At 57.3% G+C, this 5,000-nt stretch overlaps 15 non-coding genes across 15 annotated transcripts in view; all 15 read right to left on the bottom strand.

The window, feature by feature from the left end:
• Positions 1-187: 187 nt before the first annotated feature.
• On the bottom strand, positions 188-306 carry LOC137178991 (5S ribosomal RNA). The gene has a single exon (XR_010927399.1). It is a non-coding gene; the product is annotated as a 5S ribosomal RNA (ribosomal RNA).
• A 218-nt stretch (positions 307-524) lies between these two features.
• Positions 525-643, bottom strand: LOC137178990 (5S ribosomal RNA). Its single transcript, XR_010927398.1, has one exon. It is a non-coding gene; the product is annotated as a 5S ribosomal RNA (ribosomal RNA).
• A 218-nt stretch (positions 644-861) lies between these two features.
• On the bottom strand, positions 862-980 carry LOC137178988 (5S ribosomal RNA). Its single transcript, XR_010927396.1, has one exon. It is a non-coding gene; the product is annotated as a 5S ribosomal RNA (ribosomal RNA).
• Positions 981-1,190: 210 nt separating this feature from the next.
• Positions 1,191-1,309, bottom strand: LOC137178987 (5S ribosomal RNA). The gene has a single exon (XR_010927395.1). It is a non-coding gene; the product is annotated as a 5S ribosomal RNA (ribosomal RNA).
• A 218-nt stretch (positions 1,310-1,527) lies between these two features.
• On the bottom strand, positions 1,528-1,646 carry LOC137178986 (5S ribosomal RNA). The gene has a single exon (XR_010927394.1). It is a non-coding gene; the product is annotated as a 5S ribosomal RNA (ribosomal RNA).
• Positions 1,647-1,864: 218 nt separating this feature from the next.
• LOC137178984 (5S ribosomal RNA) lies at positions 1,865-1,983 on the bottom strand. Its single transcript, XR_010927393.1, has one exon. It is a non-coding gene; the product is annotated as a 5S ribosomal RNA (ribosomal RNA).
• Positions 1,984-2,201: 218 nt separating this feature from the next.
• LOC137178983 (5S ribosomal RNA) lies at positions 2,202-2,320 on the bottom strand. The gene has a single exon (XR_010927392.1). It is a non-coding gene; the product is annotated as a 5S ribosomal RNA (ribosomal RNA).
• A 210-nt stretch (positions 2,321-2,530) lies between these two features.
• LOC137178982 (5S ribosomal RNA) lies at positions 2,531-2,649 on the bottom strand. Its single transcript, XR_010927391.1, has one exon. It is a non-coding gene; the product is annotated as a 5S ribosomal RNA (ribosomal RNA).
• A 218-nt stretch (positions 2,650-2,867) lies between these two features.
• LOC137178981 (5S ribosomal RNA) lies at positions 2,868-2,986 on the bottom strand. The gene has a single exon (XR_010927390.1). It is a non-coding gene; the product is annotated as a 5S ribosomal RNA (ribosomal RNA).
• A 218-nt stretch (positions 2,987-3,204) lies between these two features.
• LOC137178980 (5S ribosomal RNA) lies at positions 3,205-3,323 on the bottom strand. Its single transcript, XR_010927389.1, has one exon. It is a non-coding gene; the product is annotated as a 5S ribosomal RNA (ribosomal RNA).
• A 218-nt stretch (positions 3,324-3,541) lies between these two features.
• Positions 3,542-3,660, bottom strand: LOC137178979 (5S ribosomal RNA). The gene has a single exon (XR_010927388.1). It is a non-coding gene; the product is annotated as a 5S ribosomal RNA (ribosomal RNA).
• A 218-nt stretch (positions 3,661-3,878) lies between these two features.
• LOC137178978 (5S ribosomal RNA) lies at positions 3,879-3,997 on the bottom strand. The gene has a single exon (XR_010927387.1). It is a non-coding gene; the product is annotated as a 5S ribosomal RNA (ribosomal RNA).
• A 218-nt stretch (positions 3,998-4,215) lies between these two features.
• Positions 4,216-4,334, bottom strand: LOC137178976 (5S ribosomal RNA). Its single transcript, XR_010927385.1, has one exon. It is a non-coding gene; the product is annotated as a 5S ribosomal RNA (ribosomal RNA).
• A 218-nt stretch (positions 4,335-4,552) lies between these two features.
• LOC137179079 (5S ribosomal RNA) lies at positions 4,553-4,671 on the bottom strand. Its single transcript, XR_010927483.1, has one exon. It is a non-coding gene; the product is annotated as a 5S ribosomal RNA (ribosomal RNA).
• Positions 4,672-4,889: 218 nt separating this feature from the next.
• LOC137178975 (5S ribosomal RNA) overlaps positions 4,890-5,000 on the bottom strand; it is a 119-nt gene continuing 8 nt past the window's right edge. Inside the window, exon 1 of the ribosomal RNA XR_010927384.1 lies at positions 4,890-5,000. This exon is cut by the window's right edge and continues 8 nt beyond it. This is a non-coding gene — a ribosomal RNA (5S ribosomal RNA).

The following is a 5,000-nucleotide window of genomic DNA, read 5'->3' as shown; positions in this document are numbered from 1 at the left end:
GATGTCGCTCGTCAGACGCGCCTTCAACGCCCAGGCGGCAGCTGCGCTGAGAGCGTTCCGATCCGTTCCTCCGTCGGAGAAATACCAGAGAGTGGGACTCCCGCGCACAGTTCTGCAAAGACACGGAGGAAAACCAGAGAGGATCCCTACGTTAAACACGGCAGGAGCTTGTGGAGAAAAGTGAAAAAGCTTACAGCACCTGGTATTCCCAGGCGGTCTCCCATCCAAGTACTAACCAGGCCCGACCCTGCTTAGCTTCCGAGATCAGACGAGATCGGGCGTGTTCAGGGTGGTATGGCCGTAAGCTGTCCAAGGTACCACGCATGGGCCTTTTAGGGATGTCGCTCGTCAGACGCGCCTTCAACGCCCAGGCGGCAGCTGCGCTGAGAGCGTTCCGATCCGTTCCTTCGTCGGAGAAATACCAGAGAGTGGGACTCCCGCGCACAGTTCTGCAAAGACACGGAGGAAAACCAGAGAGGATCCCTACGTTAAACACGGCAGGAGCTTGTGGAGAAAAGTGAAAAAGCTTACAGCACCTGGTATTCCCAGGCGGTCTCCCATCCAAGTACTAACCAGGCCCGACCCTGCTTAGCTTCCGAGATCAGACGAGATCGGGCGTGTTCAGGGTGGTATGGCCGTAAGCTGTCCAAGGTACCACGCATGGGCCTTTTAGGGATGTCGCTCGTCAGACGCGCCTTCAACGCCCAGGCGGCAGCTGCGCTGAGAGCGTTCCGATCCGTTCCTCCGTCGGAGAAATACCAGAGAGTGGGACTCCCGCGCACAGTTCTGCAAAGACACGGAGTAGAACGAGAGAGGATCCCTACGTTAAACACGGCAGGAGCTTGTGGAGAAAAGTGAAAAAGCTTACAGCACCTGGTATTCCCAGGCGGTCTCCCATCCAAGTACTAACCAGGCCCGACCCTGCTTAGCTTCCGAGATCAGACGAGATCGGGCGTGTTCAGGGTGGTATGGCCGTAAGCTGTCCAAGGTACCACGCATGGGCCTTTTAGGGATGTCGCTCGTCAGACGCGCCTTCAACGCCCAGGCGGCAGCTGCGCTGAGAGCGTTCCGATCCGTCGGAGAAATACCAGAGAGTGGGACTCCCGCGCACAGTTCTGCAAAGACACGGAGGAAAACCAGAGAGGATCCCTACGTTAAACACGGCAGGAGCTTGTGGAGAAAAGTGAAAAAGCTTACAGCACCTGGTATTCCCAGGCGGTCTCCCATCCAAGTACTAACCAGGCCCGACCCTGCTTAGCTTCCGAGATCAGACGAGATCGGGCGTGTTCAGGGTGGTATGGCCGTAAGCTGTCCAAGGTACCACGCATGGGCCTTTTAGGGATGTCGCTCGTCAGACGCGCCTTCAACGCCCAGGCGGCAGCTGCGCTGAGAGCGTTCCGATCCGTTCCTCCGTCGGAGAAATACCAGAGAGTGGGACTCCCGCGCACAGTTCTGCAAAGACACGGAGGAAAACCAGAGAGGATCCCTACGTTAAACACGGCAGGAGCTTGTGGAGAAAAGTGAAAAAGCTTACAGCACCTGGTATTCCCAGGCGGTCTCCCATCCAAGTACTAACCAGGCCCGACCCTGCTTAGCTTCCGAGATCAGACGAGATCGGGCGTGTTCAGGGTGGTATGGCCGTAAGCTGTCCAAGGTACCACGCATGGGCCTTTTAGGGATGTCGCTCGTCAGACGCGCCTTCAACGCCCAGGCGGCAGCTGCGCCGAGAGCGTTCCGATCCGTTCCTTCGTCGGAGAAATACCAGAGAGTGGGACTCCCGCGCACAGTTCTGCAAAGACACGGAGGAAAACCAGAGAGGATCCCTACGTTAAACACGGCAGGAGCTTGTGGAGAAAAGTGAAAAAGCTTACAGCACCTGGTATTCCCAGGCGGTCTCCCATCCAAGTACTAACCAGGCCCGACCCTGCTTAGCTTCCGAGATCAGACGAGATCGGGCGTGTTCAGGGTGGTATGGCCGTAAGCTGTCCAAGGTACCACGCATGGGCCTTTTAGGGATGTCGCTCGTCAGACGCGCCTTCAACGCCCAGGCGGCAGCTGCGCTGAGAGCGTTCCGATCCGTTCCTCCGTCGGAGAAATACCAGAGAGTGGGACTCCCGCGCACAGTTCTGCAAAGACACGGAGTAGAACGAGAGAGGATCCCTACGTTAAACACGGCAGGAGCTTGTGGAGAAAAGTGAAAAAGCTTACAGCACCTGGTATTCCCAGGCGGTCTCCCATCCAAGTACTAACCAGGCCCGACCCTGCTTAGCTTCCGAGATCAGACGAGATCGGGCGTGTTCAGGGTGGTATGGCCGTAAGCTGTCCAAGGTACCACGCATGGGCCTTTTAGGGATGTCGCTCGTCAGACGCGCCTTCAACGCCCAGGCGGCAGCTGCGCTGAGAGCGTTCCGATCCGTCGGAGAAATACCAGAGAGTGGGACTCCCGCGCACAGTTCTGCAAAGACACGGAGGAAAACCAGAGAGGATCCCTACGTTAAACACGGCAGGAGCTTGTGGAGAAAAGTGAAAAAGCTTACAGCACCTGGTATTCCCAGGCGGTCTCCCATCCAAGTACTAACCAGGCCCGACCCTGCTTAGCTTCCGAGATCAGACGAGATCGGGCGTGTTCAGGGTGGTATGGCCGTAAGCTGTCCAAGGTACCACGCATGGGCCTTTTAGGGATGTCGCTCGTCAGACGCGCCTTCAACGCCCAGGCGGCAGCTGCGCTGAGAGCGTTCCGATCCGTTCCTCCGTCGGAGAAATACCAGAGAGTGGGACTCCCGCGCACAGTTCTGCAAAGACACGGAGGAAAACCAGAGAGGATCCCTACGTTAAACACGGCAGGAGCTTGTGGAGAAAAGTGAAAAAGCTTACAGCACCTGGTATTCCCAGGCGGTCTCCCATCCAAGTACTAACCAGGCCCGACCCTGCTTAGCTTCCGAGATCAGACGAGATCGGGCGTGTTCAGGGTGGTATGGCCGTAAGCTGTCCAAGGTACCACGCATGGGCCTTTTAGGGATGTCGCTCGTCAGACGCGCCTTCAACGCCCAGGCGGCAGCTGCGCTGAGAGCGTTCCGATCCGTTCCTCCGTCGGAGAAATACCAGAGAGTGGGACTCCCGCGCACAGTTCTGCAAAGACACGGAGTAGAACGAGAGAGGATCCCTACGTTAAACACGGCAGGAGCTTGTGGAGAAAAGTGAAAAAGCTTACAGCACCTGGTATTCCCAGGCGGTCTCCCATCCAAGTACTAACCAGGCCCGACCCTGCTTAGCTTCCGAGATCAGACGAGATCGGGCGTGTTCAGGGTGGTATGGCCGTAAGCTGTCCAAGGTACCACGCATGGGCCTTTTAGGGATGTCGCTCGTCAGACGCGCCTTCAACGCCCAGGCGGCAGCTGCGCTGAGAGCGTTCCGATCCGTTCCTCCGTCGGAGAAATACCAGAGAGTGGGACTCCCGCGCACAGTTCTGCAAAGACACGGAGGAAAACCAGAGAGGATCCCTACGTTAAACACGGCAGGAGCTTGTGGAGAAAAGTGAAAAAGCTTACAGCACCTGGTATTCCCAGGCGGTCTCCCATCCAAGTACTAACCAGGCCCGACCCTGCTTAGCTTCCGAGATCAGACGAGATCGGGCGTGTTCAGGGTGGTATGGCCGTAAGCTGTCCAAGGTACCACGCATGGGCCTTTTAGGGATGTCGCTCGTCAGACGCGCCTTCAACGCCCAGGCGGCAGCTGCGCTGAGAGCGTTCCGATCCGTTCCTCCGTCGGAGAAATACCAGAGAGTGGGACTCCCGCGCACAGTTCTGCAAAGACACGGAGGAAAACCAGAGAGGATCCCTACGTTAAACACGGCAGGAGCTTGTGGAGAAAAGTGAAAAAGCTTACAGCACCTGGTATTCCCAGGCGGTCTCCCATCCAAGTACTAACCAGGCCCGACCCTGCTTAGCTTCCGAGATCAGACGAGATCGGGCGTGTTCAGGGTGGTATGGCCGTAAGCTGTCCAAGGTACCACGCATGGGCCTTTTAGGGATGTCGCTCGTCAGACGCGCCTTCAACGCCCAGGCGGCAGCTGCGCTGAGAGCGTTCCGATCCGTTCCTCCGTCGGAGAAATACCAGAGAGTGGGACTCCCGCGCACAGTTCTGCAAAGACACGGAGGAAAACCAGAGAGGATCCCTACGTTAAACACGGCAGGAGCTTGTGGAGAAAAGTGACAAAGCTTACAGCACCTGGTATTCCCAGGCGGTCTCCCATCCAAGTACTAACCAGGCCCGACCCTGCTTAGCTTCCGAGATCAGACGAGATCGGGCGTGTTCAGGGTGGTATGGCCGTAAGCTGTCCAAGGTACCACGCATGGGCCTTTTAGGGATGTCGCTCGTCAGACGCGCCTTCAACGCCCAGGCGGCAGCTGCGCTGAGAGCGTTCCGATCCGTTCCTCCGTCGGAGAAATACCAGAGAGTGGGACTCCCGCGCACAGTTCTGCAAAGACACGGAGGAAAACCAGAGAGGATCCCTACGTTAAACACGGCAGGAGCTTGTGGAGAAAAGTGAAAAAGCTTACAGCACCTGGTATTCCCAGGCGGTCTCCCATCCAAGTACTAACCAGGCGCGACCCTGCTTAGCTTCCGAGATCAGACGAGATCGGGCGTGTTCAGGGTGGTATGGCCGTAAGCTGTCCAAGGTACCACGCATGGGCCTTTTAGGGATGTCGCTCGTCAGACGCGCCTTCAACGCCCAGGCGGCAGCTGCGCTGAGAGCGTTCCGATCCGTTCCTCCGTCGGAGAAATACCAGAGAGTGGGACTCCCGCGCACAGTTCTGCAAAGACACGGAGGAAAACCAGAGAGGATCCCTACGTTAAACACGGCAGGAGCTTGTGGAGAAAAGTGAAAAAGCTTACAGCACCTGGTATTCCCAGGCGGTCTCCCATCCAAGTACTAACCAGGCCCGACCCTGCTTAGCTTCCGAGATCAGACGAGATCGGGCGTGTTCAGGGTGGTATGG

Source organism: Thunnus thynnus, unplaced genomic scaffold, assembly GCF_963924715.1.
Source record: "Thunnus thynnus unplaced genomic scaffold, fThuThy2.1 SCAFFOLD_62, whole genome shotgun sequence".
Lineage (NCBI taxonomy): Eukaryota > Metazoa > Chordata > Actinopteri > Scombriformes > Scombridae > Thunnus > Thunnus thynnus.
The sequence above is the reverse complement of the archived record's forward strand: the minus strand, read 5'-3'. Positions and strand labels throughout refer to the sequence as shown.